The sequence below is a fragment of the Canis lupus genome, chromosome 5, assembly GCF_048164855.1.
Source record: "Canis lupus baileyi chromosome 5, mCanLup2.hap1, whole genome shotgun sequence".
NCBI classification, from domain to species: domain Eukaryota; kingdom Metazoa; phylum Chordata; class Mammalia; order Carnivora; family Canidae; genus Canis; species Canis lupus.
In genome coordinates, this window is record NC_132842.1 from 8061294 (window position 1) to 8083877 (window position 22584).

Below are 22584 nucleotides of genomic sequence, written 5' to 3' on the forward strand. Positions count from 1 at the left end.
CTGAGGAATGAAGAGGAAATCGAGACATTCTCAGATTAAAGAAAACAAAAAGAATCTATCACCAGCTGACCTACCCTAAAAGGATGGAGAGAAAAACTCTCTAAACAAAAAAGAAATGATAAAAGAAAGAAACTTGGAACATTAGTAAGGAAGAACTAAGTAAGCAAAAATGCAAATAAATACAGTAAGCTTTTCTTATCTTCTTGAGTTTTCCAAATTGTTTTATGATTTTATCAAAAATCATAGCACTGTCTGATGTGATTCTATATATACATCGAAAAAATATTTAAAACAATTACATATATCCTCATTGTTTACAGATTCTATATTTGCAAATTCATAGTCTTATTAAAATTTGTTAATTAATTTGTATAGTATTTGCAGACAAGTGCTGACTGGCTGCAAATTTGAGTCATCAACATACATGTTTAAAGCTGAGGTCAAACAAAGTGACACTCTCCTTTTCAACTCTCATGCTGTATACAAATGTTTTCTCCATCTACCTAGTGTGACATTTTTGTGCTTTTTATTTATGAATTTGCTATTTAAAATGGCCTCCAAGTATAATGCTGAAGTTTTGTTTCACGTTCCAAAGTGCAAAAAGGCTGTAATGTGCTTTATGGAGACTATACATTTGTTAGATAAGCTTCATTCAGGCATGAGTTATAGTGCTGTCAGCCAAGAGTTCAATGTTACTGAATCAACAATATATATTAAATAAGATGTCTTTAAATGGAAACATACATAAAACAGTTATGTATTGGTCAGTTGATGAAAATGTAACCTGAGGCCTTAAGGAATTTAACTTTGTATTTCCCCTAGGAGCAGTGATTTAGTATTTGCTAATTTAGTGTTCATAGAGACCTTATAAAACTTAAATACTATGATGATAAGAATCAACTACATGTTATAAACAAGGGAAGGTGAAGGAATATAAAGAGAGGTAAAAATTCTATACTTCACTTGGCCTGGTAATGATGACACCTAATTATTAAATATAATGCCTAGAGAATAACTAAAGAAACTACAGAAGAAGATATACTCAAAAACACTATATAGAAAAATCAAAACAAAATTTTAAAATGTTTTCAAGTAATTCACATGGGGAAAAATTGAGAAATGAAAAGCAGAGAGAACAAATAGAAAACAAAAAATAAAATAGTAATATTAACCCCCAACATATCAACTAATTGCATTGAATATAAATGGTGTTTTAAAAACAATGAAAAGACAGATATTGGAAGAGTGAATTAATAAATGACCAAACTATTTGCTGTTTATAAGAAACTTACTTCAAATATAAGAGGATAAATAGGTTGAAAGTAAAAGGATAGAAAAGATATTTCATATATACATTAGTATCAGACTAAGTAGATTTAACAAAGAAAATTACCAAAGCCAAAGGGGAACATTATATAATGATAAAAGGGTCATTCCACCAAAAAGATGGAGTAATCCTAAATGTGTAGCATGCACCAAACAACAAAGCTGCAAAATGTGAAGCAAAAACTGACAAGGCTAAAAGGAGAAAGACAAATTCAATTTGTAGTCAGAAACTTCAATATCTCACTCTCAACAATTAATAAAACAACTAGACATAAAACCAGCAAGCAGAGGGATCCCTTGGTGACTCAGTGACTTAGTGCCTGCCTTTGGCTGGGGTCATGATCCTGGGGTCCCGGGATCGAGTCCCGCATCGGGCTCCCTGCATGGAGCCTGCTTCTCCCTCTGCCTGTGTCTCTGCCTCTGTGTGTGTGTGTGTCTCATGAATAAATAAATAAAATCTTAAAAAAAAAACAACAGCAAGGATATCAAGGAACTTAATAACACCATCAACCAATAGGGCCCAGCTGACATTTATAAACCCTCCATCCACAGCAACCAAATGCACATTCTTTTCAACTCCCCACGAAAGATACACAAAAATAGACCAAATCTTGGGCTATAAAACAAACCTCAAAAAACTTAAAAGAATTCAAGTTTCACAGTGTTTTCTCCAACCACAATGAAGTCAAACTAGAAATTAATAGCAGAAAGATAACAAGAAAATCTCTAACATTTGGAAATTAAACAACACACTTCTAAGTAATCTATGGGTCAAAGAGAAAGATTCAAGGTAAATTTAAAAATACATTGTATGAAATGAAAATGCAATGTATTAAAATTTATGGGACATAACTAAAGCAATATAAAGGGGAAAATGTATAGCACTAAATACAAACATCAGGGGAAAAAAAGAAAAGTCTCAAGTTAATAATCTAAGCTTCCACCTTAAAAACATAGACAAAGAAAACCAAAAATAAACCCAAAGGAAGCAGAAGGAAGGGAATATAGAGGTAGCAAAAATCAATGAATTGAAAACAAAACAACAAAAAAGAGAAAACTGTAAAACAAAAAGCTCATTGAAAAAAATGACAAACGGGTAGCAAGACTGAGGGAGACACACGAATATTTATAGGAATGGAACATGGAATATCATCACAGACCTTGCAGACAGTAAAAAAGTAATAGAGGGACATTACCAACTCTACATACATAAATTTGACAACTTAGATGACATTAAATACTTCTTGAAAAGCACAAACAGGGGGGCCTAAATGGCTCAGTGTTTGAGCATCTGCCTTTGGCTTAGGATGCGATCCTGAGGTCCTGGATCCAGTTCCACATCAGGCTCCCCATAAGGAGCCTGCTTCTCCCTCTGCCTATGTCTCTGCCTCTTTCTGTGTGTCTCTCATGAATAAATAAATAAAATCCTTAAAAATAAATAAAATCTTTAAAAAAAAGGAAAGAAAAACACAAACTATCAAAACAAAAACACAAACACAACTTTTTTTTTAAGATTTTATTTTATTTATTCACTTATGAGAGACACAGAGAGAGAGGCAGGCAGGGATATAGGCAGAGGGAGAAGCAGGCTGCATGCAGGGAGCCTAACGTGGGACTCCATCCGGGGTCTCTAGGATCACGCCCTGGGCCGAAGGCAGACGCTCAACAGCTGAGCCACCCAGGTGTCCCACAAACACAACTTAATAAGATATAAATGATTTTTGAACAGCCTTCTAACAATTATGGAAATTGAATTCACAATTTTAAGCCTCAAAAAAGAAATTTCCAGATCTAGAAACTTCACTGAAGAATTCTACCAAACTTTTATTTTATTATTATTATTTTTTTTAATGGAAGGATTCACTCCCCATTCCGGGACTCCAGAATCATGACCTGAGCCAAAGACAGATGCTCAACCACTGAGCCACCTAGGTGTTCCTCTCCAAACTTTTAAAGAAGTTTTTTTTTTTTTTAAAGAAGATTTAACATCAATTGTACACAATCTTCCAGATAATAGAAAATGTGAGAATGCTTCCCAACATATTTATGAAGCTAGTATTACCCTAGTACCATAACCAGACAAAGATAGTACAAATAAAACTAGAGAATAATATACTGCATTAATATAGATGCAAAATGTTAGTAAATAGTAATATATAAAAAGAATTAGGTACTGTAACCAAATGGGTTTATTCTAGAAAAGTATGGCTAGTTCAATATTTTTAAATCAACCTACATATTTCACAATAATAACAGACTAAAGAAAAAATTTACATGATTATATTAATTGACAAAGAAAATGCACTGACAAAATTTAACACATGTTCATGGTAAAAGCCCTCAGAATACTGGGAATAGAGAGAAACTTTCTCTACATGATTAAGAACATCTAAAAATAATCCAGAGCCAGCCTTATAATTACTGGTAAAAGACTGAAAGCTTTCCTAAGATTGAGAAGAGGAGGATGTTCGCTCTTGCCAGTCTTTTTCAACATAGTGCTTAGAAGTTCTAGCCAGTGCATTTAGACAAAAAAAAAGAGAGAGAGAGAGAGAGAGAGACATACAGACCAGAAAGGAAGAAATAAAACTGCCTGTGTTTGCAGATTATATGATTTTTATGTATAAATACCAAAAGAATCTACAAAAAAGACTCCTAGAACTAGTAAGCAAGTTCAGCAAGGTCACTAGGTATAAGCTAAACATGTAGAAATCAATTATAAAAAAACAAACCAAATTCATTAAAGAGATATCAGACTTGTGGTTAGGGGAGGCAGAAGGTGGGAGGGGAAATTGGAGGAAGGTGATCAAAAGGTACAAACTTCCAGTTATAAGATAAATAAGCACAAAATATGAAATGAGCAACATGATGACTATAGCTAACCCTACTGTGTGATATATAGGAAGGTTGTTAAGGTAAACTATAGGAGTTCTTACCACAAGAAGAGAATCTTTTTTTTTCTCTTTTTTAATTGCATCTGCATGAGAAGATAGATGTTAGCTGAACTTACTGTGGTAGCCATTTCACAATATATATAAAACAAACCATCATGCTATATGCCTTAAACTTAAAGAGTGATGTATCTCAATTATTTTTCAATAAAGGTAGAGAAAAATCAAATGTATTTGTAAATACAAGCAACGAACACATAGATACCTAATATGAAAATGCAATATCATTTACAACCTCTCAAAAAATTAAAACAAAGTGTAAATCTAAAAAACGTGTATGGGACTTATATGGTAACAACTACATAACATTGATGAGAGAAATCAGAGTAGATTGAGATCAGTGGAAAGATATATAGGGTTCATGGATTGAAAGACTTAACAGAGTAAAGGTGTCATTTCTCCGTAGATTGATTTGATGTAATTTCTATCAAAATTCCAGTAAGATTTTTTGCAAATATTATACAAGATCATATCAAACCTTATATATAAAAGCAAAGGTATTAGAACAGCTAAATAATTCTGAAAAAGAGGAATAAAGTAAGAGGAACTCATCTTCCTGATTTCAGGACATACTGTACAGGTATTGTACTCAAAACAAGATGATACTGGTGGAGGAATATGCACATAAACCAATGTAACAGACTAGTGAACCTGGAAATAGCACCACACAAATATGCCAAACTAACTTTTAACAAAGGTACAAAAGCAATTCAATGGAGAAAAGATAGCCTTTTCAACAAATGGTGCTGGAGAAATTGGACATCCACAGGCAAAAAAATAAACTCAATCTGTCTTACACTTTATAGGAAAAATAACTAAATATGTATCACAAACTTGAAATGTAAAACTGTAAATTGTTTAGAAAAAAATAGGAAACATTCTTCAGGATTGAGGTAAAGATTTCATAGACTTGACACTAGAAACACAATCCATAAAGTAAAAATTGATAAATGAGACTTCATAAAATGTAAAACCTTTTGCTCAATGAAAGACTTGAAGAGGATTGAAAGACAAACTACAATTTGGGGGGGGAGAAATTTGCAAATGACATATTTGATAAGGGACTAATATCTAGACTATATAAAGGACTTTCAAAACTCAATGGTTAAAAAAAAAAAATTAAAAGTCCAAGTAGGACATGAGCAAAAGACATGAAGAAGCATTTCACCAAAGAAGATATAAAAATGGCAAATACGCATATAAAAAGGTGTTCGACATCATTAGCCATTAGAGAAATGCAAATTAAAGCCATAATGAGAAACCCCTACACACATATCAGAATAGCTAAAAGAAAAAATAATAACACCAAATGCTGCCACAAAAGCTAAGAAATTGATCACTCACACATTGTTAGTAGGAATGTAAAATGGTATAGCCATTTTGGAAAATGGTTTGGTAGTTTCTTTAAAAAAAAAAAAGCAAAACTAAAAATGAAACATGCAACTACCATACAAGCCAGTAATCAACATTCCTGAGTATTTATGCCAGAGAAATGCAAACTTTGGTTCACAGCAAAACCTATACACAAATATTTATAGTTGATTTATTTGTAATAGACCCAAACTAGAAATAGATGGACGGTTAAACAAACTTCAATATAACCATGCCATAGCACTAAAGAGGAGTGAACTACTGATACACAGCAACGTGAATGAATCTCTGGAGAATCATGTTGAGTGAAAAGTGCCGATCCCAAAAGGTTACAGACTGTATGATACCATTTATATAACCATCTTGAAACTGACAAGCATATAGAGCTGGAGAGCAGATTAGTCGTTGCCAGCGATTAAGAAGGGGGTGTGCACGGTGGGAGGGGGACATAGCTATAAAAAACAATATGAAGGATCTTAGTGGTGATGGAAATATTCTCTGTTTTGACTACATCAATGTCAATCCCCTGTTGTGATACTGTATTGTAGTTTTGCAAAAATGTTACCTTTGGGTGAAACTGCATGAAAGGTACTTGGGTCTCTCTGTATTATTTCTTAAAAACGGCATGGAAATATACAATTACCCCATGATAAAGATTTTAAATATAAAAAGTTTCTGAATATATTGTTCTCTCATAGGAAAAGAAAAGAATGAACCAACACAATCCATTTCAATAAAAGAAACATTGAAATGAATTTTTCTGTAATAGAAAACCATTCCAATATTTTAAAATTTTTAAAAATTGATCAGGGCAACAGAATTTTTACTCATCCAGGAGCTTTCAATAGTCCCCTGCAGTATATATCTTGGGCAACACTATTTCTCATCTTGGCATATAGCTGGTGTGTTCGATATTTGGTTGCTTCTATTAGTGAATTAATTGATTTTTGTACTGTAATTTGAACTTAAAAATAAAACACTTCATAAGCATGATGATCCCTGAATATTTCTTGCTTGTGTGATTTTAGGGTCAAACGGTGGATTTCTTCCTGGTCAGCGTGAATACCATCAGAGTGGACTCTAGGATTTCAGTGAGAAGAAAGCAGCAGAGACAGCCATAGAATTCACATGCAAGGTGAGCCTGCTCAGATATATTGGAGGTGATGGGCCAGAAGATGAAAAGGAAGGGGGCAGAGAGACCTAAATGTAGGCAGAAAATGGAAAAAACTTCACAAAAGGATAGTTTACCTGAAGCAACAAATGAACAGAGAATTATGACATTCAGCCCGAGGTTAAAAAAAGGAAAAAGAACAGATTTTCTTCAATGCCTCTTCACTTCACTTTGAATATTCCCTTTACTTCCACTGACTTACTTATTCATTCAACAGGCATTTACTGAATGCCTGCTAGATACAAGGAAGGCATTCTGAGGGAAAGTCAGATATGAAAGGGAAGCTCCCTTCCCTTGAAGATTTTTATAGCCTCGTGGGAATGACAGAAATATGAAACAGTAATGTCAAAACAAGGCATAATTGACCCAAATACAAACTAACACATAAACAGTGTTCTGGCAGCTTGGAGTAATATATAACCCATCACCGGTAGTTGCTCAGCCCCTGTACGTTACCCACTTCTTCCCAAGGGTCTTGGGTCTCCGCTCTGACCTTTTTCCCCCAAAACAACTTACCCTGGGACTGTACTTTCTGCCAGGGTTAATCAGAAAAATTAATACCAATTAAGGTATTAATTCCTGATTCTTGTTTCATCCATGATTCTTGCAGATGACTTAATTCATGGAAATAGGTAAATAAAAGCTTCAATCACCTCATAGTTACATCAACAAGAAAGAGGAGAAAGATCAAGGTGTCTGAGAATTGGAGGGTTTCTTGTCAGCCCTGGAACTGCACCATCAAGGGGGCTGCCCCCAAAGCAATCAATCAGATGAGGAGAATGACCTCACCTCTGAGAGGAAAGCTCTGGGTAAAGGCCAATTCACTAGAACAGACTTTGAATTTAATGCTGTTATTGCACAAATATTATTAAATCAACTCCAGCTAAAAACCAGAACATTTTCATTTGTCATTAGCTTGAGCTGATTCTATAATGTGACTCATTAATCTTTTTCACTGAACTAATCTTAGGTTGCAAAATAATTCCATCTTCTGGATATCAGTCCAATCTTCAGGCTGTAACTTGATTTCCAAAGACTTCCTTAATTGTAATGAACTCTTTCCTTGCTGATGTCACCTGCTACATAAGCAGCAGAATCAATGCAAAATAATTTCTTGGACATAGGGCATATCTGAAAATAGCATAGAGGTCAAGGACATTTGTCGAACACATAATGCATGCCAGCCATGTTCACATCTATCATTTCATTTAATTCATTTAACTACTCATTGAGATGGGCCTTAGATCTCCACTGTAGAGCTACAAAAAGCAGGATTCAGAAAGGTTAAATGACTTGTCCAAGGTCACACAGCTAGTAAGTGGTGAAGCCAGGGCTTAAACTTAGGTCTGTCTGATGTTAGTGCTTCTATACTTTACATTCCATTCCACATACAATTTGGAGCAGGGAGGACTCAATAACTGTTTGTCATCTTCACTGTAGATGGAACAAGAATATATGACTTAGGCTTCAAAAGTCAGAAAACTCTTCCTTTTTTTTTTTTTTAGATTTTATTTATTTATTCATAGAGACACAGAGAAAGAATGAGAGGCAGAGACACAGGCAGAGGGAGAAGCAGGCTCCATGCAGAGAGCCTAATGTGGGACTTGATCCAGGGTCTCCAGGATCACGCCCTGGGCTGCAGGCGGTGCTAAACCACTGCGCCACCGGGGCTACCCAGAAAACTCTTCCTAAATAATAATGCCTGTGAGACACGGGGATATGTAACCACAGGAGTCTTTGAGATATACATTAGATTGGAATGGACAACCAACTGGAAGTCCTGCCTAAAAGCAAGTTGAATCAGAGCAGCATGCTTCTCAGGTCTATGTCTGACACTCACTTTTCTATCTCTTCCTACTATTGCACAACTCTTACAACTCTTTAAAATCATCAAGGTGGTACTCTCTAAAATTACATCTTATGTTCTCAGATAAATCCAAACCAGAGAAGTCATAATGAGTGTCGTCCACAGCAGGTCCTGCAGGCTTGGGCAGCTGAGGGCACCACACCTCTTCATCCTTTTGAAGTAAAGACAGAGACAAATACTGGGAAAGTAGTTACCAAAAGGCTCATTGCTGGTTGAGAAGAGGAATGACCACCCAGGCACCCTCTCCAACAACTTCCTGCCACTCTTAACCCCCCCCCCCAAAAGGATGAATCAAGGAATAAACTTGGCTTTTTTTGGTTTATGGCCACAATTTTCTTCATGCTCCATCCATTCCTGCCTTCATGCTTATTCCATTAGTTTGAGCATCAAATTATCAATATAACCTTTATAGTATTTTATTGTACATTTAGTCACATGCTATATAATTCCTTAGTTTTAAACAATGTATCACTTTCACCATTAAGAGAAGACAATAAGGTTTAGTAGCAAAAGCCATATGTCCAAAACCATAATTTGTCTCTTTCTTTACAAGTATGAGCAGATGGACACAAGCCTACTAGGATGATTCAAACTTAATGCATGATTCTGAATCATTTCCTTAGATGAGCAGAAGGGGTTCCAGCTTGAACCTAAACTATAGTCATCCTAGGACTCAGGTGGTCTGGTCTTATTGGAAGGCCCTAGAGGTGGGACACCAGAGGTCTATGTATGCATGAAACCAAGACTGAAGATGCTGATACATAAGCTTGGTTCAAGGTCTAGGCCCCACACAAAATTAGACAACTGGAGAAGAAGGAGATGTTGGGCACAATTCAGTCATTTAGCACATCCAGCTACCCAATCCAGTACAGAAAGGTATTTATTGAGAGCCTGAGACAGCTCTTCTCTGGCTAGGAAAGAATGTTACATGGTGTTTAGAGAAAGGAAAGAGTCTCCCCATTTTGGTAGAGAATGCAGCAGAGCTTTGGTGAATTTGCTTCAGTATATTTGACACAAGATGTCAAAAGTCAGTGTGGCTCAACTCAAAGGCAGCATGACCCTGTGCTGGACACAAAAATGGGACATGGCTAATATTACCCATTAACGGCAGGCATGAGAGAACAGTGCATCAAGTCACCATGGCAGAGAGGGAGAGATGTTAGGTTCCGTAAGAAACCTAAGAAGACAATGCTTAGAAATCCACCGAGATGCCTCTGAGGGTTTCCTGAGATATTGGAGGAAAAACTGGGAAATCAGGTATCTTACAAGAGTTTGTGTGTACAGAGAAGAGAAACTGGCCACTTTTATTCTCACTTTAACCAGATGGGTTGCCTAGAAAATTCAAGTCACCTAGAGCCATGCTGAAACCTAGGATAATGGAATAATCTGCAACCAGATCTTAGAGAAGGGCAGGCTATAGAGAGTATGGCCAGCCATGAGCTCAAGAATTATTTATTCCAATAGCCTCTCAACATGAACTAAGTCAAATTAAACAGTTGATTGTGCCTTGTTTCCTCTTTATTAAAAAAAGAAATTTGCAACTATAGGGTAGAAGCTCTGCTCTTTTCAAATCTAATCGTTTCAAACATTCTTGGTCCAAACGCCAAATTCTCCTTCAAAAGGTCTCATGGGTCATCTGTCTTCCCATTGCCATTCTTTAAAAGTCACCAAAATAGGGGATCCCTGGGTGGCGCAGCGGTTTGGCGCCTGCCTTTGGCCCAGGGCGCGATCCTGGAGACCCGGGATCGAATCCCACATCGGGCTCCCGGTGCATGGAGCCTGCTTCTCCCTCTGCCTGTGTCTCTGCCTCTCTCTCTCTCTCTCTCTCTCTCTCTCTCTGTGACTACCATAAATAAATAAAAATAAAAAAAAAATTAAAAAAAAAAATAAAAAATAAAAAATAAAAAAAAAAAAAATAAAAGTCACCAAAATAAGTGGTGCAACATTTGGTGTGTGCATCTTCATCTTCATTTCTCATCAACATTTTCAGGAAAAATGCATCAAAGCAGATCTCATTATCTTTTTATCAAACTCTCCTCTTCCCTCTGCAGCTCCTACCACAGTGACCTTCCTAGATATCAATAACAAATTAAAAAGTTAATTCCAGGTGGAATATCTCTATTCCGTCTAACGAATAAAAAATATAGCTATAAATTCCATTAAAATATAGGAAGCCCCAATATTATAAAGATGAAATTTCTTCAGAAATTGATCTACTCATACTATATAAATGATGTTTTGATCACAATTTAAGTAGGATTTTGATGAAACACAACAAGCTTATTCCAAAATTTCAAGGGAAGGGAAAATGTGGAAAAATAAAACCAAGAAAATTTTGGGAAAAGGAAAATGAGGGAAGACTTGCCCTACTAGATAGCAAAACTATATTGTAAAGCTACAGCCCTTAAAGTCATGTATTAAAGGCACAAGAATAAAGAGTTCGGACACCAGTCCATACATGTGGGTGGGGAGACACTTTGGATTAGTGTCAAAAGGATGGACTGAATCTTAAATATTGTTACAACTGGCTATGCTTTTTTAAAAGATCAGTAATATATATGATTTTTTACTCAACTTATACAAATCAATAAATTCCAGATGGATTTAAGATCTAACTCTAAAAACATAAAGCTACAACATAACACATTATGTTAATGTTCTCAAGTTTTTGAGAACATTATGCTAGAACGTGAGAACATTATGTTAAATGAAAGAAGCCAGTCACAAAAGACCGCATATAACATGACTCTACTTATACATGTCCAGAATAGGTAACAATACAGGAACAAAAAACAAATTAGCGTTTGCCTTGGGTGAGAAGACAAAGGAGTGATGAGGGGATGGAAATGGGGTTTCTTTTTGGATTGATGAAAATGCTCTAGAACTGGTTGTGGTAATGGATGCACAATTCTATGAGTATGCCAGGAATTACTGAATGGTATACTTCTTTTTTTAAGTTTTTTTTTTTTTTTAAGTTTTTATTTAAGTATCTCTACAGTCAACATGGGGCTTGAATTCACCACCCTGAGATTAAGAGTCACATGCTTTTCCTACTGAGCTAGCCAGGCACCCCTGAATGGTATACTTTAAACAAGAGAATTGCATGATATGTGATTAATATCTAAGCTATTAAAAATATATAAACTTAAAATTCAAGGAAAAATGTGTTTATTATCTTGTACTAGACAACACATTCATACACACACACACCATACAAGAAAAGATCATATAAACAAAGCTAAAAATCAGACTATAAACTAGAAAAAATATTTGCAACATATATAAAAGAGCAGGAACTGCTCTGTGGACACACTCATCTTCATAGGTATATAAAAATACATATAAAACAAGCAACAGTCAATAAGAAACCCAATAGAAAATTAGTAATAGCTGTGGAAAGAACACTGAACTTTGAAAATCATTTGATTTATTAGTTTAAAATATGTTTAAAATGGCATTTTTATTCACCCATCAAATTGGCAAAAATTATTTTAAACTGATGCCATCCTATTGACAAAGGAGTGGGGAGATGACTATTTTCATACATAAGGATTTGTAAAACTCATTGTAAGGTTATTTTGCAGCTTTTTATTAAAGCTTTATTCATGTGTACATTTGGCCCTATAACTCCACCCTCATCTGTTTTAGAGACATAGTCACACATAACAAGCATGTATAAAGATATTAACTGGCATCTTACTTGCAAAAGTGAAAAATTTGGAAATGTTTTATATGTCCATAATTTGAAACATGGTTAGACCATGGTATGTCTATATATAGTATCTTCATTTACTGGTGTAGAAACTAATAGCAGTGGTTTGTTTATAAGGGGATTGGCATTGTAAATAGTTTTGCTGTATTTATATAGATTTTTACCCCAAAATTATGTATTACTTATATAATAAAAAATAAATGAAACACGAATGTGTGATATGTTAGGGAGGAACATTTTGAGAAAATAACCAAAGCCACAATTTGGATCGGCCTCAAGTAAAGATGACCAACTTTTTCAAAGTGGATCAATTCAATTAAAATCAGAGTGTTTTAAGGATCCTGTTATCTTGCTTTTTGGAACTTACCTTATAGAGAAAAGTGAACATGTATTTTAAAAAAAAAAAAAAAAGCACCCTTAAGGATTTCCTTTCCAAAATTTTTAATTAAAAAATATGGACACAAATTGAGGTTACATGTAAGAAAATGGTTATATAAACTATGATAAATACATTAAACAAAATGCATTATACCCATTTTAAAAGATGATAGAGGTTTTTATTTTTGACTTGGAAAATCTTATAACATATATGTAAGTGAGTAAATCAGATAATGGAATAGCATGTATGATTTGATCCCATTTATGTAAAAAATGGTTTCTATATCTTCATGAATTCACATACCTAGGTATCTGAATGAATGTCTAATGAAATGTTTATGTAATAATTGAAACTACAAAAAAAAAACACTTGTTTGGATTTTTATTTAAAACTTAATATATGGGCAGCCCAGGTGTCTCAGTGGTTTAGCACCGCCTTCAGCCCAGGGTGTGACCCTGGAGACCCGGGATCGAATCCCACGTCGGGCTCCCTGCATGGAGCCTGCTTCTCCCTCTGCCTGTGTCTCTGCCTCTCTCTCTCTCCCTGTGTGTCTCTCATGAATAAATAAATAAAATTTTAAAAAAACTTAATATATATTGACACTATGTAAAGTAATGTGAAATCATTATTTCATTTGATAGTCATTACCCAATAAATTGAAAACTATTATTATCTTCATTTTTTTAGGTTAAAAAATGAGGATAAAAAAATTTATACAGGACCGCCCCCCCCCCCCAACTAGTAAAGTGATGGTACTGAAATCTGTCCTTTTAACCCTGAGACTTGCTTTTTACTACTAGATACTCTACTTCTCTGTTCCACACATTTTCTTACTGGTATTTAACCAGTATTTATGGACTGGTGGTTAGTGTATTTCTAAGTGTAACAGTTGCTGAATACTAGGAGTTACCAAAAACTTTGCACAAGGCATAGTTACAAAGACCTTCATCTTCCTAAGGATGAGAGCTTTTTTCTTTTTTAATAATAAATTTATTTTTTATTGGTGTTCAAATTGCCAACAGAGAGCTTTCTTTTTTTTAAGATTTTATTTATTCATGAGAGACACAGAGAGAGAGAGAAGCAGAGACACAGGCAGAGGGAGAAGCAGGCTCCATGCAGGGAGCCTGATGTGTGACTCAATCCTGGGTCTCCAGGATCATGCCCTGGCCAAAGGCAGGCGCTAAACCACTGAGCCACCCAGGGATCCCAGGATGAGAGCTTTCTACAAAGGAGTTTCCTAAAGGTCACCCACCACCTTCTCTTGCTCCTGGCAGACCCTGTTTCCATCAAGGCCTGGGGAGATTCTAACACTCTGCTTGGAAATGCAATCCATACAGGACCACACACAGGCAGTGGCATTTTTTTTCCGACCTTTTGGCAACCTCCTTTTTTCTACCCTTTGATAATCAATGAACTTCCTTAAGAAAAAGCTGTACTAGAAACTCTGTCTCAAATATCCTATGATTCTTTTTCTTAAAAAAAAAAAAAAAAAAGTGTGGCAGAGGTCTTTAGCAGACATTTAAGTGGGGACCCACTTAAAAATTCAAATTGCAACTCCATATGATCCTTATAACTATATTGCCCATCCATCCCGGTACTGTTAGATAAATGCATAGCAAGTTGGCTGAAGTTTCCATGGCTAGCATAGGTCCTACGGATATAATATAGCTGGATTTTAATAAAGCATCTCATTTAAAAGTTCAAATAATTAGACATTTAATACAAATTGTTTCTCAAAAGTTCATAATGAATCAAAATTCTCTCCTCCACCTTCTCCCAACAAGAACAGGGTGGTAAATATATGAAGTTGGAAACAAATGTATAGAGAGGTAGAATAATAGATATTACAAATACACAGAAAGATGGAGTGAATGCTGCTGCAAGGACTATGAGGTTCCATTTTGACTAAACTACTAAGTAGATCGATGTTATCTTGGAAAGAAAACTTAATCGCAACATGCATGCATTCATAACAGAACTGCCTGGCCCCACGCAGTGCTCTCATCGGGGTCAGTGAGCAACCATTCTGAATCACAGTGGTGGTTACCCATGGAAGCCTGTAACTTGTACCTCCTTGAAAGACTGACTCAGGCCAAGGTATAAAAGCACACAAGGAAATATAGAAGATTATGAAAAAGAATTATTTGATATTATTTTGTAACAAATACACATTTAAATATAGCAAGTATATTTTAAAATAAATATAATAAAATCAAAAAAATGTTTAAACAGAAGAGAAGGGAACTAATATTAATTGAGCACCAACTATGTATCAGATACTTTAAGATCATAGTTTCACTGAACAGTCTCATCAACATTGTGAAGTGTCATTAACCTCATTTTGCAGACAAGGAATTTGCAGTCTAGTGTAAAACCATTCATTAGAGTCCATCTGACAGACCCTGTAGTTGAAAAGAAGGAAGAGAATGAACACAGCACTTTGTTTCCATTTGTCCCTTACAACAATACTAAAAATCAAATGCAATTATTCATCATAACCTGACTTTCTTTTTTGCAACAAAATTTTCATAAGGAGGGATCCCTGGGTGGCGCAGTGGTTTGGCGCCTGCCTTTGGCCTGGGGCGCGATCCTGGAGACCCGGGATCGAGTCCCACGTCGGGCTCCCTGCATGGAGCCTGCTTCTCCCTCTGCCTGTGTCTCTGCCTCTCTGTCTCTCTCTGTGTAACTATCATGAATAAATAAATAAAATCTTTAAAAAAAAAAAATTTTCATAAGGAACAAAATCAACCTCAGAAGGAAATACCTTGAAGTATTGTGTTTTAAGCCTGAAGTCTGTGTATTAGGGCACTGGGTGCCACTTGCATAGTAAGCATGCTTTAAGACCCTCAAAACCCTCCTTGAAAAGCCCCAGGTGCTGAGATTGGTCTAAAATAGTGACCAAAAAAAGCCTCCAGCCTGATCATTTGTTTTAACACTCATGACCATCCTGAAAATTAGTGTCATTATGGGCTTTTTAAAGATGGGGAAAGGTTGGGGGAGACAAAGAAGCTCAAGGTCTAATATCAGAGATCTTCTTAATAGCTAGAGAGACAAGGCACCTGTCTCAATTTGGGTACACCCTATGACATCTGTAATGCATATGCTGATGAATGTGCCACTGGTAGGGTCTGACAATTGGAGGATGATCATTGATTAGATTTCCTTTGCAGGTAGGAGTGTGTCTGTTGGCTTGGAAGGAAGGCAGACAGTGGGAAGAGTGCATGTTGGTGGTGTGAGTTGAGTCTGTCATTTTCCAAATGGTTGCTGCTAAGGAGAGAAAAAGAGCTGATGAAAATCATGTGTTTCAAGTAAGGAGACTGGGAAATACTTCTTTTGTTTTAAAGACATCATTGTCTTATTTGCAATTGAAAAATCTTCTTTTCAGAAAGACTATAATACCAAGAGACACTATGCAATAAACCACATTTTATGGTTAAGTAGCTCACAAGGTCAGTAAAAGACAAAAGGAACAAGATTCACAATGTCTTAGTTAACAACAAAAGTTATTCAAAGGCACGGCATTATAATAAGATACTGCAGTGCATGATGCTACATAGAGCTAGAAATTTCAGGAGAAAAAATTCACTAAGACTAGCAAAATGACAAAAGAGGAAAGGAGAAAGATTTCAAAATATTAACACTGAGAGCTCCCCTACAAATGACCCAAGTGAAGATGACCCCATGGTCACGCTCAAAGTTCACAAGCCCCAAGCACACTTGTAGAGTTTCTATTCAGAGTTAGTTCTCTCATCTTGATCATGAGCAGACAAACAAGGGAAGACATATAGGAAAGCCCTCAAATGTGGAAGATAAAGATCAAAGCAAACAAAAGAGCAACTTGGAGAAAGCTGAAACAATCTAAGAGAGGAGGAATGGCTTAGAAACAAAATTGCAACTAGTATCCTCAGAAGAACAAGAAAAGATACCACATTCCTGAAGTGAGAACAGAATCCTGTAAAAAGGAGCATTCAGAAAACAAAAAGTGTTCTTCAAAATTAAAAACATGGTACAAATTTTTAAAAATCTGAATGACTTAGAAAACAGAGACAACAGGGGAAAAGATAAACAGGAAAGCTAGAGACATAAGACAATTAGAAAACAATCTTCCAGGCAGCCCCAGTGGTGCAGCGGTTTAGCGCCGCCTTCAGCCCAGGGTGTGATCCTGGACACCCGGGATCCAGTTGCATGTCAGGCTCCCTGCGTGGAGCCTGCTTCTCCCTGTCTCTCTCTCTCTCTCTCTCTCTCTCAATCTGTCTCTAATAAATAAAATCTTTAAAAAAAAAAAAAAGAAAGAAAAAGAAAAGAGATCCCCAACATTAGAATTATCACATTACCAGAAAGAATGGAGAACACAGAGAAGAGGAAGTTAGAAGCAAAATTTCCTAGAACTAAGGACATCAGTTTCCAGACTGAGAGGCCCACTTCATAGCCAGCATGGGGGAAGAAATAGACTGGCCCTAAGGCACATCAGTTCAGAACACTGTGGACCAAGAACTGCATGGGCTTTGTACTTGCCAACACCAACATTGGAATCCAGAAGACAATGGAGCAGTGCCTTCAAAATTCTGAAGGAAAATAACTTCTAACTTAGAATTCAATACTCAGCCATAAATTATAGGTGAGGTAAAGAATAGTTTTAGAAGTGTAATATCTCAAAAACTTTGCATTTCAGACATACTATCTCAGGCAGCAATTGATACCCTCACCAGAGTGAGAGAGGACATGGAGGAAGAAGATATAAGATACAAGAAAAAGTCCCTTCAAAACAGGAGAGATAAAAAGAACAATATTCAAGACAATGGTAGAGAGATTTCTCATGAATACTGGACACAAGTATAAAGAATGAATGAAATAGTGTGATTCAAGAGATTGGCATGGCAAAGGCTGTTATCCTGACTTCCTCTTATCCTATAACACCTACCAGATGAAACTACTAGAGGATGTCCTTTAATAAAAAATAAGAAAGGGGGGGAAAAGAGCAAGATGGGAGTTCAGAAAGTCCACCCAGTTTGAAATGGGAACAAATGTAATCCAGAGATGACCACAGTCCAGCCAGACTGGAGGCGCAAAGTGGCAATGTCTCAAAAACCACAGATAGGAACTGATAGGTTAGCTATTGCGTGTGTTGTGTTAGACCTTTGTGGAGAGTTTCACTAAAAGCCTGTTAGAAGAAACAGAAATAATTAAAAATAGATACAAAGAAAACTCAGCAAAGGAAAGACAAGCATTATTAACTTTATGAAAATAATAAAGGAAGGAAGGAAAAATAACCATGGCATGTGACCATGCTCAGTTATAAGGAATATTAGAATAATCTTAATATTAATTTAACCAAAATTGTAATAGAAGTATGCTGGGAAGTTGAGAAAGGAGAAGCAAAATGAGAGAGAGCAAGCTCTGTCTTTCATGACAGGAATTCAATAGATAATGTCTAAAACTGACAAATAAAGAAATAGCGATATATGGGTCATTTATAGAACTTGGGAAAGTTGTAAAGGTCAGGAGAGCTTTAAAAGAATTAAAAGCTATTGCCTTGGGGGCAGGGGACTAGGGAAGGGAAAAAGAGCAAGTCAGGAAAGTGAATTTTGTAATTACTATCCAACTTTTTAAACTACATGCCTGTGAATTATTGATTTTAAATTCAAAAATTAAAAATTTTTTTTAAAACCACAAAAATGTTGGACTAATCCTGAATATTAGAAAGAGATGTGATATTATTTGAATGCCTGTCCTGGCTGGGGAGAGGTGGAAACAGATTACATCCAGAATAGTCCATCTGTTTTCCCCTTAATATTTTCACTTGACTTCTGTAGTACATTTATCCTTTTTAGTTGTTTGAATAGTCAAGGGATCAAATCTTCTCCAGGATCCCGAATTTCACCCACAGTCATAACAGGATCTGCTATGCGCTCACATACTTTCTCTGAAACACGATGGTACAGGTGACGATTACTCTCTCCTGAGGAGTAAGATACTCCTCACTGATATGTAACCATCGCTGCCTTGAATAATCCAAGTCCTTCGGAATTGTGTAGTACTCTGGAGCTTTCCAAACTATTTTCTCATATTTTTCTTTAGCCCTGCCACAGTCCTGAAAGGTAGGAAAAGGCAGAAGCTCAGAGAGTTTGAGTGACTTCCATAAGGTCACTCAGCTGGTAACAGCAGAGCCAGGAGTAGAACCAGCAGTTTGTGACTCTCTCCACCTACCATGCTGTGTGGCAGTCTTGTTTTCAAATTTCATAAAGTCTCCATTTGTTTAATAGCTCCAGTTGCTGGCAGCCAAACGACCAGATGGTGGGAAAAAGAAAGAGGGTGTATGTGAATTTCCTTCTCTAAAGCCCAGAGCCAGCCTTAGAACAACCTGCCCTCTGCCCAGAAGATTAACCCCAGATCTTGGCTTGCAAACAACACGAATCTGGGGCCCAAGGACGTCTCTACATTCGAGGGTCTCTTTTAAAATTGGAAATGCCTCCTGAGAAATAGAAAGATCCTTAGACAGGGTTGGTTGGCAGCCAGCTAAAAATAAGCCTGAGATACTGTAAGACATTTAGGAAGGAAGAAAGAGACACCAATTTATCCTAATTCCAAATTGTTCCCAGGGTTAACCTTGGCCATCCGAGCCAGAATTATTATAAAAGATTCCTTTAGTAGAAATGCCATAAGGTGCCAACCCTCATTTTGTCTACCAGTGAATATAGGGAGTGATTGGAAAAACAACAAGCGAAACACAAAAATCTCCACTAAACCCAGGTCACTAAGAAATATTTAGGATAAACTGGCATTAGAATCCTAACAGCTATTTGTGCGTCGATTTAAAACCAGTTGGACGTTTCATCTTGTTTGTCAGGGACAAGATTTTCTCTCTATTTTTAGCAAAAATTGCAAGCCGGGCACGTGCAGCCTTTGCTAAACAGAATACGAAACGGGGTTTCTTGCGGCTCCTCAACGTGTGGGAGCATGACAAGGCTCAGCGAAGGGCAAAATGGAACACAGGCTGTGATTATCGCTTGGAGATAAGATAACCAAATGAGGAAGCCAACTCAACTCTGGCGTCCGAGCTGGTTATTAGCACTCTACTTTTTTTACATTATTAATGAGAATTACACATACATTGAAATTTATGGCCTATTAGAATCCATTTGTGCTAGTGCTGTGTATAATGAGTAGCAAACTCTATGCAGATTTAAATATAGAGTAAAGGATAATTGTCAGATATCTCAATCAGGGTTTCTGCTATTCTTCACATATTTTAAAGGCATAACACACAGAGGTTACATAACTGCCTTTACGGAAAACCCTGCATTCAGAGTTGTTTTAGAAGCCTGTTTGCAGCTGAGTGTTTACTAAATCAAGCACTAAAAACTAGATTTACACTGGTTGTTCGAAGCTGAATGCCAGCTGCAGCTGCCATTAGAGCAATTCAATTTCTTTTTTATAAAGCACAAGTAAGGCTCAATTTACTAAAGTTTTATTTCCTTTTTATGCATCCCATATGCTAGGGGAAAAAATTAAGTTTATGAGATTAAAAATGAGTTTTATGCTAAATGTTTACAAAGTTTCAGCTGGCTGCATTTGCAAGCCCTCAAACCCACCAAGTTCAGCTTCTGGTTTTTTTTTTTTTTTTTTTCGTCTCCATTCTAACAAAAGAAGGTTTTTGTGTTTGCAAAAGGGAACAGCCCAGACCCCCTCCTCTGTCCTCCTCTAGCTCTAGCTTCCTCTTGCACATCATGCAATTTTATCAGAGTTGAGGTAGACAGATAAGTTCCTTCAGGATGTCAAAATCTTCAAAAGGAATGCTCTTGTATGGACTCAATTGCTTTTCTAAATGGTTCTCTTTTTTTTTTTTTTTTTCTCCTCCATTCCCTATGTCTTGATTTAGCTAGTCTGGTGATGTTTTTCATTTCTGTGATCATCTCCAAAAAAGCAATATAGCTTTTACTTGATGGAAAGAAACATCTAGATAGCTAGCAGCTGCTGAATCTGGAAGAGACTGCTTTTCATCACCTAATTACAAACCACAGTAGATTAGAGAAGGTTGAGCATTGTGTTTCTTTGCTCCAAAATTAATGGGCATGCAAATAATTTTTTTAACTGTACCTATGTCATTCAGATGAACCCAATGTATATCCATTATGAATACATTTCACTATGCAAATTCTTCCTTCCTTTGAAATAATATGGCCTTTCTTAGGGTTCATTTTTAAAGAAAAAACTATTCTAGTTTTGATTAAGCTATCAGAGAACCTATCACCTTAGGGAACATTCATTGAAAAAGATGGGATAGAAAAAAATATTTTATGAGAAAATCTTCTAATATAAGGTCAGAGAATCCATCCCAATGACCAATGAATAAGTCCATTTATATTCACTAACTCATCCTGCCTTTACTTAACTATTAAAAGGTCAAGTTTTGGGACACTGGGGCGGCTCAGTGGTTGAGCACCTGCCTTCGGCTCAGGGTGTGATCCTGGAGTCCCAGGATGGAGTCCCACACCAGGCTCCCTGCAGGGAGCCTGCTTCTCCCTGTGCCTATGTCTCTGCCTCTCTTTCTATGTGTCTCTCATGAATAAATAAATAATCTTTGAAACATTTTAAAAATAAAAATAAAACAAAAGGTTAAGTTTTAAGCCTCCTAGTAGCAACAAAAGAAATTCTTGAGTCTTACAGTATGACATTGGAAAAGCAAAGAGAAAAAAAAATCAATATATAGACATCACAGTAGATGACAGATGGACAGATGGACAGGGTCCTGTGAGAACAAATTGTTAATGGTCATTAAGGGAACTCAGCTATGTTCAAGCATGCCGCACTGTTCTAAGGAGAGCTCTTGGCCGGAAAGAGCTCACAGGCAGCTCCAGCACTGAGATTGCTGAGCAAACATTAGAAATGAGATTATCTTCCAGGCATTGCCCTATATTGTGGAAGAGTTGACACGGATCAGTTTTAGCCAGAAATACGAGCTAGAGGTCAGTAGATTGGAATTCTCTTGGCTTATGAACCAAATAATCCCATCCCCACAGGCAACTTTTGGCAAACAGAATGGTTTATGCCAAAAGAATAAGAAGAATGCCAACCATATGAAAATGAAAAGTCACAAAAAGGAAAGTTGAAAGATGCCTACAGAGCACAGATCAATTTTCTACAGGCTGCAGTCCTACAGAAGCAAAGAAAGAGAACAGCAGAGATGCCCTTGGGCATTTACTCTGAAGTGCTTCTAGAAGCAAAGGAGGGTACCCAGGACCCCGCCAGGATGGGGAGGGACTTAAAAGCTAGGGTTCCACCAGTAAGGGGCTTAGAGAATAGATTGCTGTCTGTTGGCATGTTTACCATCCCCCACATTGCTTTAATTGTACCCCTCCAAACTAGTATACTTTAGAAAATGAGAGTCACACCAATAAACCATTAACTGTACTCTTGGGATCCCTGGGTGGCGCAGTGGTTTAGTGCCTGCCTTTGGCCCAGGGCGCGATCCTGGAGACCCAGGATCGAATCCGACGTCGGGCTCCCGGTGCATGGAGCCTGCTTCTCCCTCTGCCTATGTCTCTGCCTCTCTCTCTCTCTCTCTCTCTCTCTCTGTGACTATCATAAATTTAAAAAAACAAAACAAAACTGTACTCTTGATTTTGGGATCTTTATCCATCAGTTTGGGGAGACAAAGCACATGTTTATGAAACATCTAGAAAAGACTTACTTGGTAAGGTGTTATCCACAGTTCAGCAGAAACTTGGGAAGATAGAGGAATCCATGTACACAGGAGCAGACAGATAAATTTTTACAGAAGAGGTGAGTCTTGAAGGATGTATAGCATTT

The 22584-nt window shown here is 36.7% G+C and overlaps 1 protein-coding gene across 1 annotated transcript in view; it reads right to left on the reverse strand.

Annotated features, from left to right (window-relative positions):
- Nucleotides 1-10605: 10605 nt before the first annotated feature.
- The window catches only part of OTUD1 (OTU deubiquitinase 1), a 90568-nt gene continuing 78589 nt past the window's right edge, over nt 10606-22584 (reverse strand). Inside the window, exon 3 of the mRNA XM_072825369.1 lies at nt 10606-10754. The gene's annotated coding sequence lies outside the window, so the exon portion shown is untranslated. The remainder of the gene's footprint in view (nt 10755-22584) is intronic.